The sequence below is a fragment of the Lichenostomus cassidix genome, chromosome 15 (assembly GCF_008360975.1).
Source record: "Lichenostomus cassidix isolate B80296 chromosome 15, HeHo_3.0, whole genome shotgun sequence".
Classification (NCBI taxonomy): domain Eukaryota; kingdom Metazoa; phylum Chordata; class Aves; order Passeriformes; family Meliphagidae; genus Lichenostomus; species Lichenostomus cassidix.
Window position 1 is genome coordinate 7,922,422 of NC_139496.1, and position 16,179 is coordinate 7,938,600.

Below are 16,179 nucleotides of genomic sequence, written 5' to 3' on the forward strand. Positions count from 1 at the left end.
AACCGGGACCCCCTCAGTTGAAACAAAAAATCAATGAAAATGTAGTTGGAGAAAAGGCGGGCAAACTACTAAAAAAAAAAAAATTTGTGAATGGAAGAATGTGTTTGTGCATTCATTGTTAAAATAAAGAGCGTGCAGTTACGTGGCCAGCCGGGCGCCAATGGGCGGCGGGGTAATATTTTTAAACATCCTCCCCGGGAGCCAATGGCGGAGGCGGTGGCAAAGACTAGCGCAGGGCCGAGCCAATGGCGGGGGAGGTATGCTAATGAGGAGTTGGTCAGGCAGGAGCTGAATGTCAACTAGTCAAAGATGGAGGCTGGAGCGGGGAGGCCATGAGGTTGGTACCGGAGGATTTGCCCACGTTCGGATCGATCAGGGACCCGCGCCGAGGCGCGCCCGGGGCGGCGGCGGCGGGAGGCGGGCGGGGGGTTGCGGAGCCGCGCCGCTCTCGCCGCCTCTTTTGCGCCTCTTTTGGCAACTTTCCCCCCCGCGGCGCGGGGACCCGTCCCTCGTCCCTCCTGCCGCCAGGTACCGCGCGGGGCCCGGGGCCCGCCGGCCCTGCCGCCGCCCGCGGCCGCATCCGCCCGCCGGGGCGGAAATGGCGGGAGCGCGGGCCCGGGGGGGCGCGGGGTGCCGGGGGGCGCGGCGCTGACAATGGCCCGCGGGGCGAGCGGCGGCGGGACGGGGGCCGAGCTGCGCCCCCCGCCCGGGGCAGCGAGGGCGCGGGGCGGGGGGACCCGGCGGGGAGCGCGGGGCGAGGCGGGGGAGGGGGAGCCGCTGGACGGCGGCGCTCCTCGCCCACCTCCCGTGCGGAGGCTCCCCGGCGGCGCCGTGCGCTTCCCAGAGAGGCTTTCCCGCGGAGCGGGCAGTGCGGGAGCCTTTTCCTCCCGCGTTGTAAGTGTGGCGATTCCCCGAGTGAAGTTTGGCTGGTCGGTTTGCGTTGTGGCGTGCGATCGATACGAGGTGTTCAAAGCAGCGGGCGGCCGGAGCCGCCGAGGGCGGCAGCGGGGCCGAGGATAAAACTTGGGAGCGGCAGAAGCGGGGAATGTGCCCGCCGGGAGCGGAGCGGGGAGCCGGGAGCGGGGAGCGGGGAGCGGGGAGCGGGGACGGCACGGAGCGCATCGCCCGTGCGCCGAGCAGCGCCGGGAGAGACGAGCGCCGGCGGGCTGGCTTGGAAATCTCTAGATAGTGGTGAGCTTTTTTTTTCCCCCTTCCTCCTCAAACATTTCACCTATGCAAACACTCCTGAGAAACTGAGTGGGATCCCACGAAAGAAATTCTTGTCGCCGGAGCCGAGCGCTCCCTCCCCACCCCCAGCCCTCGCCGAGGGTTGTTCCACGGGAGGGTTCGCGGCTGCTGCCCGCTCTCATTGTGCCACAGCGCTCCTCCTGCGAAATACTATTCCCATTTTTAAACGTAGCAAAACTCCTATCTCTCTCGATACCACGTAGAATTGCTTTGCTAAAAGATCCTGTTTTAGAAGGTCCCTCCTTTTTTTTTTTTTTTTTTTTGCTAAAACCCCTAAAGTGCGAGGCAGTAAGTCACATGCTATCTCCAGCCAGTATTTATATTGGCTTAATATTTAAATCTCGTAAAAGTAATGCTTTGCTTAAATAGTCCAGAGTTTTTGCAATAAACCAGGGTGCGCAGCCCGAAGTGTTTCTTTGGCATTCTTGCACTTTGCCCCAATTCCGCTCCGTTTCCCTCCAGTGTGTGGTCTTTGAGTTGTGTCAGGAAAGCTCGTACCCTCGAACACAGACCTGGGGCTCTGGAATTAAAAAAACTTCCTAAGGTTTAATGCACATTATTTTAGTTCTCTTTTTCTTTCCTTCTTTCTCTTTCTTTCTTTTTTCCCTTTTTTTTTTTCTTTTTTAAACAGCTCCAAACCAGCCTAGGTTTCTGGATTAGCGATAAATTATTGTTAAAAACAAAAAAGGGAGGAAAAATTAAAGTGAAGCCAGAAAACAAGAATGATGCAATTTAAAAGTCTAATTGGGTTGGGACATTTCCAAATCAATTGGCTTTTTGTTAATACTACTATGATAAAGTGACAACTAGAATTCATGCAGTGCATTTTCTCACTCAGCCCAAACTCCCCCAGTACCGAATCAGTTTAATTCATTTTAGCATTTGGTATGATTCTTACTTGTCTATACAGTTCAGGAAAAGTTGTTTTCAAGTTTGGATTTCTTTGCATAGAATTTCTTTGCATTGTTTGAAATAAAATAATTTTATAATTTCTCAAGTGATTCTTATTTAACAAATAGTTACATTTTCCAGCTTTAAGTTTGAAATTGTCAAGAGAAACAAATGGCAAACAGTTTGAACCTAAAGACTAACAAGTTGACTTTTAAATGTTACTTATTGCTAAAATTATTTGGAATGTCTGATTTGTAATGATTAACTGATGTTTTCTCCTTACTACCCATATATTCTTTTTGAAAAACTAAAAATTACAGTAGTAATGTTTTCATGATGCAAGTAGGTGACTTTTGAAGGTCTCTCACTGCTGGATGGCAGTTGTTTTGAAAGCTTGTTTAGATGCCTCTGTGAAATAACAACACTTCCTTAGCAATTAGAAGTGAATAATTGAAGGTACTAGAAGCATGTATGTAATAAATACCAATTATTTTAACAGCTGATTCAGGTGAAAGCAAGAGAAAGGATATTAACTTATCCTCCATTGTGTCTTTAATATTTAGTTAATTACACCTACTTCTGTAAAATACTGGGGTGCTGAAATGCAAGCAGGACAATCCCAGTTCTGGTATTTGCTTTCACATGCTCTAATGCAGTACATTTACTATTGATAAGGAAAAAAAGTCCCTAAAGCAAGCTTATCTAAATTCTTGCTGAAGTTAATTGAAGAAGCAGTTGTGAAATATTAAAATCTAATTTTAAAGAATGACATTGAATCAATGTGGTTGTTGAAGAAACTCCTTTTTTTGAATGTAACAAATCTGTTTTAGAGTAAAACATGCACAGAAGCCATCACTTGGAGAAGTTTCTAACTGATTTATCATTTATTTTGGAAAGTCTCTGAAGTATGCTGTTGTCCAGAGCCCTTTTTCTGTTGTACTACTGGCAATTATGATGAGCAGTGCAATATTAAAAGGGCATTGGCTGGCAGAAACATGACCCCCTTTAGCAGCCCACCCTCTTCAGAGTGGGCAAACAACCCTAAAATAGATGCCTCCTCCAGTGTATTTATGCACGTGTGTGAAATAAGGTTTTATACATGTGGGAGTGGTTTTAAATAAGGAGAGAGATTCTGGGTTATACATTTTTATGTGTCTGTCTATAGAAATGGGCTGGAATAATTTAAACACATCCTATTTCAGACATAAGCTCCAAACATTTCTGGGAGCTTTCAAGGCATCCCATTACCTGCTTTGTTTACCAATAGCTTCTGAGTAATAAATTACTAATTTCTACAGCCTACTCTATAATATCTACACTGAAATTTTTGATTATTTCATTATAGTTTTTCCCCTTAGAGAAACTTTCCCCTGTGTATGTTTGAGGTGGTCCCTATCAATGTGTATAGGGATTTAATGCTGTTGATTTGTTTCTAATAATCTGGGGTGTTTATGCTGTGATTTTTGAGTGGTCACACAGATATGTGTGATTGAAGCACAGGCACTAAGTATTTTTGTACACAGGTCTCATAATTTCTGTAACATTTTCCATAGCAAATCAAAGCACTGTGTATTAAGACCATTCTATATGTACACCACACCCCCCAGCTTTTTTCATCTGTATTGGTCAACCATGATAAAATCACAGCACAATTAAGAAAACTTCTGAGGGCACAGGAAAGGGTTGGCACTTTCTGTGATTTATTTAAATTGTCTAGTTCAGATTAATTGACTGACCAGTTTGCGTTTTATGGAAACACATATGTTTGGGGATGCTGAATTTTGTCCCTTCTTGTTTTATTCTCCAGTACTGTAGAAAAATATTTTATTGTATAAAACCTTTATAACGTACCGTGCCTAGATATACTGGGCATATAACAGAAGACTTGAATGGTTTGTTTAACAAGCCATGCTAACAGTGGTTCTTTTCTATCCCTCTCCCTTTTTTTCTCTCTTTCTGTCATTTTTGAAACTAACTTTTTGTTGTTTCCTTTTTTATTTTTTTTTTACCTTGTCTAATTACGATTGCAAATAAACTTTGTCATGCAGAGTTTTATTGGGGCTAAACATAAAAACGTTATTGTAGTTAACACTGTAATGTAACAGTCCTTTACAAAAGGATGCAGGGACAGCTGTGCAGAACGTGACAGTGGCTGCTGGTATCGCTGGCTCTGACAATGTTGCACTACTGTCTGCACAAATAAAGCAGTGCAATAATATTGTCAAAGCATTTGGTTCCAGTCCTAATACATCCTTTATGATCAGTTACTGTTGCACACCCAGCCCCTGACATTATGGCATTCTGTAGTTATTTAATGCATTTTAGTAGGGAACCAACCCCCTACTCTGATTTCTTCCCTCCACCACAAAGGCTCAAACGAGCATTAAAATGCCAAGACCATGTAGAAATTGCTTTAAAAATCCCTACCCTTGTGTTTGTTTGTTTATTTTGTGTTTGGGTTGAGTGGTCTGTATGGAAATTCTCTGGGTTTTGTTCCCCGTTTTGACTGCTTCAGTGTACAAAATGGATTGCCCTTTCTGCCACTAGCTTGGGTTTGTGTGTCCAAGTTGTAAAATAAAAAGCTGGCCTATTCACATTTTAAAGCCCTCTTGTCCTCCTTCAGAGCAATCACCACCTTTAAAAATATCCTGACCAGCTTTGAATATTTTCTTGCTTCTGCTCTAAATTAGGGGTTTATGAACCTAAGGATGTTACTGTTGCATATAGAATTCAGTGACTTTAATATATACACATGTGTTCACAGACAATTTAATTTTTGCTTCCTATTGATGTATTTTTCAAGTTGCTTCGTATTTCACTTTTAGAGAAATTACTGTTAAGATTAAAGGAATATTGATACCTTCATTTTCATTTAAAAAAAATAGTACAAGATACCTAAATAATAATCAATAGGATTTGAAATACAATCTGTCCCTGCGCTTCCCAATAGCAACGTGGAGTGAGGCTGAGAGACGCGGGGATGATGTAGGCCTAGGAACAGGAACACTGCATTCAGAATTGATCTTTAAATAACAATATGTTGGTGACTGTCACTCGCGGTGTAGTTGGAGGCAGATGTGGTATTTTCGCTTGCAGCTGCTAAGAAAAGGGGTTGGAGGGCTGGGGGATGGGACCTTCCTCTCTCTCTCTCTCTCTTTTTTTTTTTTCTGAAGCCTTGAGCTGTTACCTTGGGAGCAAAGGGTGGGGGTGGGGAGAGCCGTCATATTGGAAATCAAATCTAGGTAAACGAGTGCTTTCAGATTGCACAGCACATCCCAAGCCAGGCTGGGATGTGCTGGTAAGCGAGCCGTGGGGAGGCAGAAAATGGAGGGCCACATCCTGAGGGGGGTAGCGTGTCCCATTTTAGAGGGCTGAGGAGAAGCCAAATCCTCACTAACGTGCTCCAGTTCTCCAGTGAACGAGGGAGCAGACAAAAGACACCTTTTCAGCCCCTCTGTTTCTGGGGGAGAGCTGAAGGCTGTGTCCCTTTCACACCCAGAGGAGAAGGCTAAGCCTCCATGCCTGAACCAGAGGCACGGTGCTGGTGGCCCATGCGGTGCACTGCCAGGCCTCAGTGGAGGTAACCCGAGCCGGCATGGCTCCCTTTCTCTAGAGCTTTTCTTTTCATCCATCTCTGCATTGTAGTACGGTTGCCATTTTTGTGTGTGTTATGGAACGGGGAGACCTATTTAGCTTTGGCACTTTCCCTTCTTCTTTCTTCTAATTCTTGATTAATGAAGAGGTAGGTGAGAGTGAAATCTCTAAGGGCTTTGCTAGGGGGGTGTCTTCCCCCCTCGCCATCAATAGGAGCGCAAGGGTGACCAAAGTGGGAGCGCCAAGGGCCCTTTGCTGCCCCTGGCCAGGGAGGATGGGGAGGAAGGTGGACCAGCGAGGAGCTGGAAGCCACCCTGGAGCAGGGCAGTGCTTTGTTCTGTGTGTGTGTGTGCTCGTGAAGCCCATCAGCGAGTGGAAATAAGTGCTAGTGAAAACCTTGGTGGGGCTGATGCTGGGCTGTAAGATGGCCTCTCAGACATGTGAGCCTGCCTTGTTTGGAGGTGGAGAAATCACAGGGGGAATAGATGCATAGTTGTTTTCCTGTATGAAGTTATGTCTTTAAAAATAATATGGTCACTACACTTCAAAACCTCCCCTGGGCGTGGGGGGAATTTGAGGCGTGTGATACAGGGAAAGGCCTGTGTGATGACAAGGACCATATCCCATTTGCAGAGGGAGAGGGACAACCTTCTGAGGGCTCCTGGCTCTGGCTGGGGCAATGGAGCCCACAGACACCCTTTGCTGAGCGCCAGCTCTCTGCAAGGCAGGCCCCAGGGGTGTGGGGGAGAGCACGGGGTTCCCTGCAGATTTGGACCTGGGATGGAGGTTACACATTCCAAACCCTCCCTTCCCCACTTTTTCCTTTTTTTTTTTAACCCTGCCTGGCTGAGGAATGTAACAGCGAAAAAAAAAAAAAAGCACTGGAGGAAAGGAAAAAAAGAAAAAAAAGAGAGAGGGGGGATTCGGAAGCAAAGGCCCCTTCAGGAGTCTGTATTTGTGCAAGGGAAACCATTTGCATGTGTGTGGAGATGCCAGAGTTTGTCTCCAGTTGGGTCGGAGGGGGAGGGCGCGGGAGGAATGCGGGGAATCAGGTCGGGCTGCGGGGGGAAGGGCTCCGGCAGAGCCTCCATCCTGTTGTTGCATAAACTTGTTAAAAGAACCCCTCCTCTGTGGAGGCAGCACACATAGGGTATTAGTGTGGTGGAGGAGGCCAGACCTGCGCCCTGGCTACACAACCAATTGGAGCGGAAAGTGAAATCAGATGGTTTAAGTTTTCAGAGGGATTTTTTTTTTTTTTTTTCAGGGGGACTTTTTGAGTCATTGCATTGAGTGCTAGATCTGTGTTAAGGTCGCTCCTGCTCTGGCCGCTCTTGGGTGGTTTGGGGAAGGGAGGCGGCCGGGCGGGGGCAGGAGGTGCCGCTTCCCCTCGTGCTGTGCCGCTGGCCCCGGCTCTGGAGACTCGGGCTTGGGGCCCCGAGGAGAAACCACACCCCTGCCCCTGCAGGCATGGGCGCTTTGGGGAGGCTGGCTGTGTGATGAGGGGAGTCTGGCCCTTGCCGTGGGGGAAAGAGTTATTTGGGGGACCTCAGGCTCAGCCCCACATGTGCTCTTCCCCAGCCAAGGCAACTACGAGGCCCTTCACTTGCCCTGTACATGCAGGGCCAACAGTGGGATCGGCACTTCCAGGGTGATAGTATTTAGCCCTATTTTCCTCCTGCGTTTAGTACCATAAGTCGTCTTTCTTTTTTTTTTTTTTTTTTTTTTTTCCATCAGACAGCAGAGCGCTGGTAAACACCATGCAGAAAAGCCGTATTGTGGGGTTACAAAGTCTGGGCTGTTTAAGGAGCTCTGTCATTCCTTTTAATGGAGCTCACTGACGCAGATCTGGGTTCTGCCAGCCGAGGAAATATTGCTGCTGAGAAAAGGGTTATTGAAACCCACAAACTAAATATTATAAGCAAGAATCAAATGGCAGGACATTCTGGAGTGTAATCCCTCCTGATTTCAGGAGAAGGGGAACGTATTGGTAAGTGGCTGTGGGTGACAGAATCTCTGAGCTCAGTGGGTGAAACACACTTGGAAAAGTGATGTTTTCAGAGAGGATTATCAACCTTTACTCTCTGGAGTCTCACACCTGGACAAGTTGACTCTTGCATGGAAGCAAGAATCCCCTTTTTCTCTGGACAGATTTGTACAAACTTGCTAGATAGACTTAAGGAGCCAGGACTGGAATGCTAAGAATTTTCTCTCTCTTAAAAAAAAAAATTAAAAAGGCAACACTTCCCAGTTTTAAAACAATGATAAAATTGTTAAATAGGATGGAAAACTCTAAATCAACTTTGAGCCTACAGCTGTTTCCAAAGTGTTTGCTCTGACCTTTGGTAATAGTGTCAATTCCGCTGCAGAAAATATATTATAGACTATATAATGTATTTAATTGCAAGATGGCTTTTAAATGGTCTCCTTTCCTCAGGCTAGAGAACTGGCTGTGACCAGGGAAACAAGGCTGGACTGTGCCTTTCTATGTTTTGTGAGATTGCAACTGAGATGAAAATTTAAAAAACGCGCCTGCCCCGAGTGGCATCTTTAACCACAAGAGAAACAAACAAACAAAACAGCAACAAAGGGAAGGGGAAATGGCTCCCTAAGCTAAACCAGGGAAGGCAGGGTCTGACCTCACGAAAAGCAGAGGCCTCTCATCTCCAGAGGCTCAGCTCACTACTTTATTTATCCCAAGGCTTCATCGTAAGGACACTTCAGTCTATTTGTCGCCTAACATCAGAAAAAGGGGACTTAAACACATAGCTAAGGCTCCACTACAGTAAGATTTCCCCACACGCACCGCCAAAAAAAGAACTTCCATTATTGAGCAACATATAAAGTGTTATTTCCATACTAGTCTGGGTGACATTTCCATTTAGTTTCTATAACTGTGATTAAAGGCAAGAGAGGTTTCTAAACATATCTAGAGATGCTGAGCCTCACAGTGTATAAATAGCATGCATTTCATAATCTCGTGTTTAAACGTTTATTTTAAAATAACCCCCATATACATTCCAGAGAGTCTCCCTGCTATAGGACATAGTGCAACCCAGGCTTTGCGTATCATTTGCAAACTAGGTGGAATATTATTGGAATACTATTGGAGGCTGATTCAGTCTTTATTTTTCCTGTTCTGTGGAAACAAAAAGAAAAAAAAAAGCAACATGTGGGGAGGTCTGTGCCAATACACCACTTGGAGATAAGGACATTTTTGAGACACATCTAGGCTCTCAGCACAGATCCAGAAACATAAAGTAACTTAATTGCCTTTGCTTGGAACTTAACTTGTGGCTGACGTTTCTAATTACATCCCTTACCCTCCCCTGCCAGTTGTAGCTTCTGCAACTACTGAAGTATTTAAGTTGTGAGGAAGTCGTCAAATTGAGCTTTCCCCCACACTATTCATGCATCAGTAACATCACTTCATGTGCAGATTGTGTGTTTCCACTGTAAACTTGCCAGTTGGTTTGTCTCTTGGGCCACTGGTGAAGTTAAATTGTGTGTATTATGTCTAAGTCTTGTTTGAGATAACATCGAGGCTGAAGAGAGGAAAAGACATGGTAAACAATAAACAAAATAGACTGGACGGGAATAGATGGAAAGGTAAGGCTGAGCCTAGTTGCATCTTTTTTTATGTTCTCAGTCCAACTGGATGTCTAGGTTGCAGGGATTGTTGAGAAGCAGTGGCAGGATTAAACCTGAGGTTTTGCCAAGGTAATGAGAATACAGAAGTTTGATAAAACTCAATTCTGAGCTGCTTTCAGCAACCTCTGTGAATGTGGCCTTTTAATTAGTGTGAGCAAAGATTTAATATAAATAAATAACGTGGAAAAAAGATCCCTGTTTTCTTCCACAAACATCACAAAGGATGGGGACAAGAAGGGGTTGGGACAGATTGGAGATTTTGTTTATTGGGCATTAGAAAAAACCAAACTGAATGGAGCTTGCCCAGTTCCTTTTTCTTTGGCAAGTCAGGCAGCATCAAAGAGGATGCAGGGCTGCCTCACACCAGCATGCCAAAAGCCAGGCACCTCTAATGGCAAAGATAGTGGCATGGATAAATTAGCCAGGAATCCATGAATTAGGGGATTGTCCCTTCATTACACTCCTGTTTAATCCACTGGAAAGCAGACTGAGGAAAGAGAAGCTTAACGTGTCAAAATCATGACCTGGTTTGGGATGGCCTGGGAATGAAATTTCCTTCCCCTTCCTCTGGACACTCAAGTGTTCCTACGTGACAAATGCGCTGGGGCAGGTTAATTGGGAGCCAGAGTGCAGAGGAAGAGTCTAGTTGGCAAAGCAGCCCTGAAGCTGGAGGTGTCTCAGCCCTTCCCTGGGAATAATTTCTGTGGCTTTTAGTGTGTTCAACACTAAACCAGCCCCAGCTGAAGATTGTGCCTTCCAGCCTTGGACAGAAAAGTGCTGGGGAGGGGGAAGAGAAGAAAAAGCCAAACAAAACAAGCTAGGGCAAAACACGCGTGCGTCTCCAAACACTGTTTAACCTGTGTGCATAAATGTGAAGTCAGTGCTGGAGAGCCAGCCCTGGAGATCCTGTTTTGCTTTCTAATTTTTGGTGTGTACTTAATCCCGTGATTTCCAATGAAGGGAGGGATATTTAAAACACTGGGCTCTCCAAGTAGGACAGCCCTAGAAAGGAAGTTCTCTGAGGGCTTGATGCCTGTTACTAAGAGGTTCAAAATACAACTATCAGTTAATCAAATAAATAGCACTTCCCAGCCTCTGACAGCTAGGCAGCTAATTGACTGAGGCTATTAATAAAAGAGAGAAATTTACACAGAACAAAGTGAGAACTGGGGATTGAGGTATAGAAACCTGGATAAAATCCATACTGGAATTAAATGTGTCCTGGGAGAAAGGGGTAGTGCCCGTGCATGGATTCTGCGGGTCAGAGATTTACTCCACTCCTGCATCCCCACTTTCCCAGGAGCACATGATACTGTGATCCATAGGGGCAGTGCACTGCTTTCTAACTTTTTACCCCTTCCCCATTTGCAGGCATGGAATGAAGCTCCCTCCAGTCACCTGCCGCAAGACACATTATCCAGCTTCCTAACCTTAAGGATGAGACCCTATCAATATTGCCTCTGCTTTTGTTATCAGGGTAGTAGTGCAATATTGCTTATAGGGTCTTTTCTTTTGAGGGTTATTCTTCATGGAGAGAAGAAAGCCACAGCAGGAAAAAATAATCCCATGTGCCCACCAAGTTAAGGGAAAAGTTGTGAAATGCTGAGCATTGTTAGATAGGCGAGTAATTGTACAGAGATGTTATTTGTGACAAATAATCGTGCTATTCTGGTGACTCAGGTTGTGAGTAATGGGCATATTTTTGATGCTATCACACAGGATTCAAAACGGCCTCGTGCTTAAAACACAAGCAGTGATTGAAACCAGAGAAACCCATCATGGCTCCTTTTTAAAATAGTGTGAGTTCTGAGACGTTTGAAGGGTGTCCATATTACATACTGATGTAAACACCCACCAAGGGATGGGAGGTGATACATAGCCATACTTGCTGTTTCTGTGCCTGATCCCAGCCCGAAAACCAGTGCGATGCGAAGCAGAGCACACCACAAAGAGGCCGAGGCTCTAATCCCAATAACCTTCGCGAAACAAAGCTCATGCCTCTGCCCGGCGAGTGCGGCCCGCCGGGCTCCCCGGCCGTGGCCCGCACCCGGGGCTATTCCAGGGTTGGGCGGTGCAGCGGGGCCGGGAACTGCCTCTGGCCCTTCCCGAGAGCTGCTCTCTGAGGTACGTGGGAACGGAGCAGAGATGGGGGTGTTAAATCTCCTCTCCTCTTTGTGAGGATCAGCTGGGGGCTGACAGCAGCCGGGATGGCCGAGTGGGTGGCCCTGCCTTCCATTTCAGGTGGTCCCCGCGGTCCCTTTCGGGACCTCAGGGGCCCAGGGAAAGGGGTGGTGGGAGGGGACTGAGGGCCGGATCAGGGCGCGGCGGAGCAGCCGCTGCCGCGGGGCTTTCCGTGCCGGTCCCCGGGCGCTGCGGGGCCGCTGCCGCGCGTCTCCCCGGGGCGGCCGGGCTCTCCTCGTCGGCCCGGCGGCGTGCGGGGCAGGGCCCGGAGCCATACGACGGGGCCGTGCCGTTGTGCCCGTTGTCCCCGTTGTGCCGCTGCCCTCGGTTTAACTCCCCCCCTGAGCTGACCCCCAGCATCATTCCAATGGGAGGCGGCCAGCTCGGGGACAAAGCCGGGATCTCCCCATCCCACTCGGGCTCTCCCTCCGTGCCCCCAGCCCGGCAGCAGGGCTGCAGGCCGGGGGCTGCCGCAGCTGCTGTGCCAGCGCTGGGACCACCGGCCGGGCTGCCCCTCTTTCCCTGTTGCACTACTGTCACGGTCGCAGCGAGCAGTGCAATAATGAAAGGGCGTCAGTGCGCCGGGGAGCCGCGAGAGCCGGGGACGAGCCGCTGACAGCGTGCGAGGACGGGACGTCCCGCCGCCCCCCGAGAGCCACCTTAACGGGGCGGGGGGGATACGCACGACACTGACGGACGGACTTTGGTTGTGCAACTTTCTTTGTTTAAACACGCAGCGGCGGAGAGCGTGCGCGCAGGGGCAGGGCAAGGTGAGCGGCTCCGCGCACCGCTTGCCCCGGGCCCGCCGCCGCTCCCCGCCCCGCCGGCCCCGGCCGCGCTCCCCGCGGCCGCGGAGCCTGGGGCAGCCCCTCTGCTGTACCCGGCCAACACCAAATAAATAAAGTCACCCCCAAGTCCCCTGTCCCTGCTTTTTTTCCTGGGGGGGTTTCTTGCAGGTCAGCAGCCCCTCTTGCCTCCCTGGCAGCCCTTTCGCAGATAAAAATCCCCTCGACGAGTTTTTGCCCTGCGATCCGGTGTGCTGCTCACCCGTTTGGTCTTGTGGGGAGAGGCCGAAAACGCAAATAGGAAACGAGCGTCTTCCTTCACTGTGGAGCCTGAAAAACTCGAGTCGTGCCCTAGTGCTGGGTTCAGCCATGGGGGAGCATGGGTAGGGAAGTGAGTGTGGGGCGGGAGGGGAAGGGTTTGCAATAATGGAGATGAGAACTGTGCTTTGCATCTGGGAGCTGTGCTGGGAAGGCCAGGAAATAGCCCTTTGATTATTAGTGGCCATGGTGAAATGGATACTTCTATAAAAGAGAGCTGGGGAGGGGTATTTCCTTTAGCAAAGGACCTTTCCGCTCTGGCCTTTTGAACCTGTGCTTCTCCCTGGCACTATTTCTGCTTCATCATGACTTTTTGCAGAGGAAGGTGAGTGCAGAAAGCAGGCGGGCTGTCGGAGAGGGATGCAATCTAATCCTGATGAAAAGGCTTTTACAGTCTATGCTTCATTTCCTATTTCTTTTGGGTTCTCTCTTTCTTCCATCCCTCACATGCACAAGCAGATACAAAAGCTGAATCCTTCCCTGCAGTCTTTCTCCAAGGAAAAAGTCAGCCCCCTCCCCAGCTTCACCTTCAGGCTTTGCGCACACAAAATGGCTGCAGCAGCAGCCTGTGGGTGGGCATGGAGAGCTCAGGAAGCTGCTTTTCTCTTTCCCACCCTGCCTGCCCAGGAAGCCCTTCTGCTTTTATTTTCTGTGGCATTTTGCTCTTGCATAGCTCTGTGCAAATCCAAGGGGGTCTCTCCAATGTGTAATCTATGCATGGAATGGGAGCTGGGGAGGGAAATGGCCAGTTTGCATGAGAAGGGGACCTGTCGGGCCCCAGTGTTTATTTTTTTGCTGACCTTCTGGGGATATGGTCAGTGAGAGCTGTGACAGCTGCTGGAAGCGGCAGGGGCTTTGAAGATTGTGAAGGTTGTGACCTCGAGGCCCCTTTCCTCTCTCTGTCCCAGGAGCTGCTGAGTCAATCAGGGAAAAGGGGAGGTGAAATGGGGGCTGCTCTTTAGCCATTTTTCAATCGGTGAATGAAACAGGAAAGGACAAATGCAAGAAGAAAAAAGAGCAATTACTTCCACTTTGGTGCATTACTGAGAAGGGGGAATCTCTCTTTGGCAAAAGATTATAACAATAATGGGAAACCACTGTGCTCCTAAGATCCAGCACCTTGAATAAAGGATTTAACTGGGCAAGGAGCTGATGGCAGATCAATAACAGTAAATTAGGGGGAAAGCCTACAAACTCCTCTTGGTTCAAAGCAAGAGGAAATCCACCTCTCGTTTCCACCAGATATCAGCTCCAGATATAGCAGCAGCAACGTTCTCAGCTGGCCCACTAGCTCCCACCATCTCCTTGACCCTACACTAATACATCTCCATCTTTGCTGAGCTCAGCTGAACCCTGTGGCTGAGATTTCAGAGGCCACTGAGAACGGCTGCACCGCACATGCCAAAATAAAGAGACAAAGTACATTGTGCGGGGCTGTATCCTTGATGTGTGTGTGCTTTCAAATAGCACAAGCTCCCCTGGCAATAGACACCCCTGGGCAGCCCACGAGAGGGCTCTCACTCAGCCCCAGATCCCTCTCTTAAGCCCAGTGAGTGGGGTTTAAGTCTTTTTCAATTTCTGGATAACATGATCCTATGGATCTTTCCTTTTAAAATAGTAATCAGAACAGCAAACAGAGCACCCGGCTTCGGTTGACCAATACACAACAGAGGCAAAGAAAGCAAACAGCAGGCTTTTCACTTAGTTTACACAGGGGGCACTTAAATACTGTATTGGTTACATAATACCATTTGGGGGTTGGGGGTTTACACATTCTTCTACTAAATATATCTGTGAGATTTGTTTTAAAGTGATCAACATAAATCCAGCCACAGCTTTGAGGCTATGATTAGACCTAATACCACTAGGTAGCTCATGGCATATTTACTGAAAACCAAGGCACAATAGAATTTTTTCCCTAGACCTGCTAATCAGCACTGTGCTTGCTCCACTGCAGAGGGTGTACATTGCCTCTGGAAGGGCTGCCATAGACAGCCACTTCCCTGCAGGAAGCACAAGCTTCTGCGTTTTAGGTCTATATCCTGCCACTGCTCCACATCCAGTCCTCAGAATTCATCTCAGCACAGACTGGACAGGATATGTTCTGGCAATTACAACAAACTTAGTGCTAACAAAGATGATGAAGCATATTTAAAAAAAAAAAAATCTAAATCCTAGCTGTGATTGATCAGGAAAAAGGTGCAGAATGTTAACTCCTCTGGAGAAGCCTGTTCAGATGGGGTACCTGAAAATACATTCCCTTCTTGAAAAGCCCTCCAGTAAACATCTTGTTTCCATCCAAAGGGAGTAGCAGGTGGCCAAACTGCTCCACTGAAGGATTGACAATGGCATTATCTATCCAGCTTTTCAGCTGAAGCCTGAGTAAATCTGTACCCAACTTCTGAGACTCCAGCTAAACCCTTCCTGGCTATGGAAAGCTTCCCCAGGCAAAGCTTGGATCTAGCAGCCCTGTGTTCTTGCAAAAGACCCATCCCTCTGCTCAGAAGTGAACAGATGGGGAGAAAAGTCTCAAAGCATCAGAGCTTTAAAACAGTGCTCTTCTCTTTAGTGTGTTGTCACCAGAAGCTCCATGGGCAGGGATCTCTGCCATACGGAACTAGCAGAACAGCGGGTGGGCGGCTAATTGAGAATGGAAGTTCCTTGGGGCAAACCAAAATAGTCTTTGTGGCACTGTGTAAAACTAGGTACGGTGCCTGGGCTGAGCATCAAACACCACCTCTGTAAAACTCCTGCTTACTCACTCACCTAGGAGGGAGGTGAGCCCTTGCCTTTTAAACATCTTGAGAGACACAGAGTAATCAGATGACAGGGATAAGATGCTGGCTCGGTGCAAACTCGAATGTATCATTTTGTATGAATGTAATAAGTCAAATATTTTAATGAGTCATCCTGCTATTACTACAACAAATAGCAGAGCCCTGCCTTCCTCAAATACTGATCTGCTAAGAAGTAACACCTTTGCCAGAAGCCGCTACATCTTTGTAGCAGTTTGCCCAATTAAAATCGATAAGGAGTTACACTGAGTATAAAAGCCACAATCACACAGTGCTAGAAACAAACTGGTTTGTTCCACCACTAGGAATCGCCATCGTATTTCATATTGTGGTGATGGCCATCTGGGCTTACACAGCCCTCCAGAACAAAATTGTTACTTGGTTTTCTTTTTACAGTGGATACACCTTTAACACATCTCTAAATTATTTTGAAAAATTCAAACAAAAAGGAGGCTTTTCTCCAAGAGAAGGAGAAAATAAAAAACTTCCCATTCTGAAGGAAAAGGGGATCTCTCACCAGCCCTAGAGAAGTATGGAGGTCACCTTCACGTGCAAGCTGTTGCAGACACCAAGAACGAGCAAAGCTAAGGATTTCTCGCTGCCTATCCCCAAACACCAAGTGATTCACTTAGGACATTTATAGCCGTGTTTGGAGCAAGTGAAAGGGTAGTTTAGGTGTTCCCCGGTTGAATCTCTGTCTGAATTCTCTGATCTAAAGG

General features: G+C 47.6%; 1 long non-coding RNA gene across 2 annotated transcripts; it reads left to right on the top strand.

Moving 5' to 3' along the window:
* The first annotated feature begins 305 nt into the window (after positions 1–305).
* LOC146430301 (uncharacterized) lies at positions 306–12,476 on the top strand. 2 transcript variants are annotated; one of them, XR_014855323.1, is made up of 3 exons: positions 306–337; positions 7,468–7,720; positions 10,753–12,476. It is a non-coding gene; the product is annotated as an uncharacterized LOC146430301 (long non-coding RNA). The 2 variants fall into 2 exon arrangements; XR_014855322.1 differs by lacking the exon at positions 306–337 and having other exon boundaries at positions 1,083–7,720.
* Positions 12,477–16,179: the final 3,703 nt, after the last annotated feature.